Raw genomic sequence first — 5484 nt, forward strand, 5'->3', positions numbered from 1 at the left:
GAGGACGTGGAATTCTGACCAACAAACTGCCTACTTGAGATGGAATACCAGAGTCAGAGCAGTAGCTCACTCTGTTCATTATGAACTCCTCTGCTACACCCATAGGCTTCTTAGAGATGTATATGCGGGTACTGGCTTTTCACAGTGCCTGTTCACAAAAAGATCTAGTGCTTGTAGACTCAAATGGCGTGACAAATAATGCTACATAGAATCTAGGAAGCAACCATGTGATTCAAACCTATACAATGGATTTTGTGGGAGCAGGCATTATATAAGCGACACCTATATTTGAACATCTGGCAGCCCTGGAGAAGAGACAGCAGGTGCTCAGGGTGGAGGGGAATAGTCAGGCAACCACAATCCCACTTGCCCACACCGCATAGTGGGTATATTAATGTGAGCTGGCCCATTTGCCATTAATATTGTTTGTTGTAATTACTCATCACAACAGAACCTTTACTACAAAAGCTGCATTGAGTGATAAACTGATAGGACTGGTATTTGATTTTAGACACTTAGATGTAGATGTCCTATACTCCAGGCATGTTTGAGGTTTTTGAAAGGGAGGCCACAAGTGGTGTCATTCTGTTTGAGATGACTGATACTATGAATTTTAGCCGTGTATTGGCCAAACTGACAACTGACTGAGGCTTACCTAGGGAAGGGTTTCTGAAGAGCTTCTATTTTCCTCCTGTTTCCTCCTGATCATCTTACAATTTGGAGCAGATCTAGGATTCATAGCCAAAAAACATATCAATTGGAGCGTACAACACTCCATGTCTTGGCTTCTTGGATGACCCTGTTTCTGAGGTTCACATATAAATGGTGACATTTTGTATCTGGTAGACATCAATGGGAGGTTAAATTTCTTGCTCACCAGAGAAAAGAAAGTTTTTCTTCAGTTTTCTTCAGTTATTGGATTTGAAACTGAAATCCTTTCCTTTGTCCAGAAAATGCTCTAGTCAGACATAGAAAGACACCGATTCTGCTCAAAGAATCAGGCATTAGGTAGTTCATATTCAGTAGTCTTTTTTTAAAAAAATAAATTTTATATGGATTCTGCAGGTAATTGGCAAAATTATAATTCTCATGGAAGCATTAGCTATTTTTATATATTCTAAGAACAAAATGTCAATCTACATTTTATAGATCTGTTTTGAAATCTTTTGGGAACGGTTCATATTTTTCAAGTGAACTGTGTTCTAGATGACTTTTCTGTACTAGCTCCATTTCTGGATGACCTGACAGGTGAGCACTCTGAAAAGAGTTGGTAAAGTTGTATTTGGCACTGATGCACCTAGAAGGTAGGCACTTCAATAATATAACTATCTTCAAATTATTATGTACAGAATATGCCCTACTACTTCTACATTTATTGGAATGTCATTTAGAGGTAGCTTTTGTGAAGCACACTTCCAATGCTAGCCTTCATTTCCTTTATCTTGAAGGAAGCTATCAGTTTATACAGAAGAGAAGGAAATACCTAGTCATGTTAGTGCTCATTGTGTGCCTGTTTAACACAAACAGGCATAATGCTGGGTAGGTACCTTTAAGACAATAGTCTAATATAGTCTGCCCCTAAAAGTTACACATGCATCTTGGTACTTGTTATTGGAGTGTTTACTGTGCAAACTGCTTATGAATTGCCCTACATTACAGCATGGTTAAAGAGAGGAGGAATTGAAGCAAAACAGTTTTAACCTGCTGTGATACCTTTAAGCTAAATGGTCTAGCAAGTCATGTGTCATGACTTTTAACTTAGGCTGTATTTTAAAACTTAACTTTTTAGAATGTATTTTGTTGATTGCTATGATTTTCCATCTTAATTGTGCTGAATCGCTTTGTATGCGTTTACTAAATGCTCTTGTTATCAACAGCAGTGGCCCAGTCTTGTTCCCTTTTCTGTCGCAGCCCTTTTTGCTCTGCACACTTGCCATTACGATCTAATGTTCCTCTCCAACAGGAACAGACGAACTTGTGTATTTTTATTCCTCCTTTCAAAGAATGAGAGGTGGAATATGTAGCTCTCCTTTCCTCCACCAATCCTTGCAATAATGTTGAGTTGCATTAGACTGAGTGACTGGACCAAGGACACTAAGTGAAGTTCATGACCATAATAAATGTCACTTTCGGGGGACATGAACAAAAGCAGGGTCAGGAAGGCTGCATCAAGGAATGTTCGGAGAGTTTTTTCTACGAGAATGAACAAAAGAGGTGGTGTCAGAAAGGCAATACCTCTAGGAGAGTCAGGTAGGTAGCTGTGTTGGTCTGACGCAGTCAAAATATATAAAAAAATAAATTTGTCCAGTAGCACCTTAGAGACCAACTAAGTTTGTTCTTGGTATGAGCTTTTGTGTGCATGCACACTTTTTCAAATACACTGAAACAGAAGTCACCATACCCTTATATATAGTGGGAAGGTGGGGTGGGGTTTTTCTCAGGAGGGTAGTAGGAGATGGTTGATTGACTCAGTGGGTATGGTAAACTCTAGGAGAGTAGTAGGCAAAGGCTTTGTTGTATATGTAGTACGCAAGCAGTTTTAAATTAGGAGTGGGCAGATTTCAGACTTGTGTTTTTCATTAGAACTCAAATCTACCAACCTGAGCCAAGTGTTAAAGGTGTACATTAAGAATTCTGAACCCAGAAATTGGTTCTGAGTACTAGACTTGACATACGTCAGGAAAATTCCTGCCATGTCCTGGTTTTGGGGTGTAAAAATGGTGTCGGGGGAATTTTGTCGAATCAAATTTACTGGTGTTTTCCCCTGCTTCCCCTTAATTTCAGCAACATAATTGAAAGGGAGTCATTTTATTTCTATTGTTCACTGGAAGCCAGAAATGCTTTCTGAACCCTTAATATAATCCAGAGATCTACCAGTAGATCTATCTTCTGCCCATCCCTGTTTTAAACAATATAACATACTGAATGGCTTTGCCTTTTCGATTACCCTCTAAGAGTTATTTCCTCTTTATCTTATTTTTGTACACAATTTCAATATGTTTGTAACATCAATTGTTTCTCCAGCTTCCCTCCTTGAGTGGAGGAAGACGGCTAGCCGGAGGATATGCCCCTCCACTGGGCCCGGTAAGAAGTTCCAGTCATTACATGGTGGTGGGCTCCATCAGGGTTTCCAGTTATAAATCCATATTTGGGACTTCACCATTCCTGCTTACACAGTAGCATTGCTCATGCTTTTCTTGTGAAAAGTATCTATTTTTCTACCTCAAAGGTGATGTCAGTTTCACGGGTGGGTGTCGGCCATCCAACACATAAAACCCCCAGTAGTAACTTGGAAACCTTAATTCAAAACCCTGCTTCAGCTAATCATCTTATGAGGTGGCCTCTACTGTCCCCAACAGCTTTTATTTCTGTTCCTATATATACAGGGTCGGATTTAGGTTTGATGAGGCCCTTTATATGTCCAGCTGTCCTATGTCAACAAATTGTCACTGTTTTTTGTGTTTAATATATGCTATGTGGTAATTTATGGACCTAATAGGTATCTAAAGCCATTTGCACATGTTGCCACACAACCAGTCCATGCAGAATGTAGGCACCCTATATATAGAAATGAGCAAACCAGTGATATTTTAGGGAGCAGACTAGCAGATTGGGCCCATTACTTATATCATAGGAGCCTATACTCAATATGTCAGCAAGTTTGGAAAACTCAGCAGTGGCCAGAGGATTGGAGAAGATCAGTCTACATCCCAATCCCAAAGAATGGCAGTGCCAAAGAATGCTCCAACTACCACACAATTGCACTCATTTCACACGCTAGCAAGGTTATGCTTAAAATTCTACAAGGCAGGCTTAAGCAGTATGTGGACCGAGAACTCCCAGAAGTGCAAGCTGGATTTTGAAGGGGCAGAGGAACCAGAGACCAAATTGCAAACATGCGCTGGATTATGGAGAAAGCTAGAGAGTTCCAGAAAAACATCTACTTCTGCTTCATTGACTATGCAAAAGCATTTGACTGTGTCGACCACAGCAAACTATGGCAAGTGCTTAAAGAAATGGGAGTGCCTGATCACCTTATCCGTCTCCTGAGAAATCTCTATGTGGGACAAGAAGCTACAGTTAGAACTGGATATGGAACAACTGATTGGTTCAAAATTGGGAAAGGAGTAAGACAAGGCTGTATATTGTCCCCCTGCTTATTTAACATATGCAGAATTCATCATGCGAAAGGCTGGACTGGATGAATCCCAAACTGGAATTAAGATTGCCAGAAAAAATATCAACAACCTCAGATATGCTGATGATACTACCTTGATGGCAGAAAGTGAGGAGGAATTAAAGAACCTTTTAATGAGGGTGAAAGAGGAGAGCGCAAAATATGGTCTGAAGCTCAACATCAAAAAAACTAAGATCATGACCACTGGTCCCATCACCTCCTGGCAAATAGAAGGGGAAGAAATGGAGGCAGTGAGAGATTTCACTTTCTTGGGTTCCATGATCACGGCAGATGGTGACAGCAGTCACGAAATTAGAAGACGCCTGCTTCTTGGGAGAAAAGCAATGACAAACCTAGACAGCATCTTAAAAAGCAAAGACATCACCTTGCCGACAAAGGTCCGTATAGTTAAAGCTATGGTTTTCCCAGTAGTAATGTACGGAAGTGAGAGCTGAATTGATGCTTTTGAATTATGGTGCTGGAGGAGACTCTTGAGAGTCCCATGGACTGCAAGATCAAACCTATCCATTCTCAAAGAAATCAGCCCTGAGTGCTCACTAGAAGGGCAGATCCTGAAGTTGAGGCTCCAGTACTTTGGCCACCTCATGAGAAGAGAAGACTCCCTGGAAAATACCCTGATGTTGGGAAAGATGGAGGGCACAAGAAGGGGACGACAGAGGATGAGATGGTTGGACAGTGTTCTCGAAGCTACTAACATGAGTTTGGCCAAACTGCGAGAGGCAGTGAAGGATAGGCGTGCTCGGCGTGCTCTGGTCCATGGGGTCACGAAGAGTCGGATACGACTGAACGACGGAACAACAACAACAATACAACACAAAACACTGTTGCTGTATGTAGGTTTTATTTTGTTTTTTATCTTACCTTTAGGAAATGTACATCCAGGTTTTTTTCCCTTTTAATTTTTGGGGGGCCCCTAAGAGTGGGGCCCTAAGCTATAGCTTGTTTAGCTTGTATGTAAATCCGGCACTTTATATATCTTCAAAGTGGGGTGTGAATAATCCCCCGTTTGCCTCCAAGCGAACATTGTTTTGGTAAACAAGGGTAGGGATCAAATCCCATTCCTGGACGTGTGTAGCTACATTATTTTGAGTGGGACAGGTGTGCGCATTACAGATTCCCCACCCCACCCCACCAATCTTAAGGGTGGGGAGAATAGCAGACTACTTCCTAAGCTAAATTGCCCTCCGCATCGATTGGTCTAAAAACGCAGCTAGCTTTCTCCTGCATGGGAAGAGCCCGGGATGTTGCCCGGCCCCCAAACGCGCGGCGGAACGCTCCCTTCAGCT

The sequence above is a fragment of the Lacerta agilis genome, chromosome 5 (assembly GCF_009819535.1).
Source record: "Lacerta agilis isolate rLacAgi1 chromosome 5, rLacAgi1.pri, whole genome shotgun sequence".
Lineage (NCBI taxonomy): Eukaryota > Metazoa > Chordata > Lepidosauria > Squamata > Lacertidae > Lacerta > Lacerta agilis.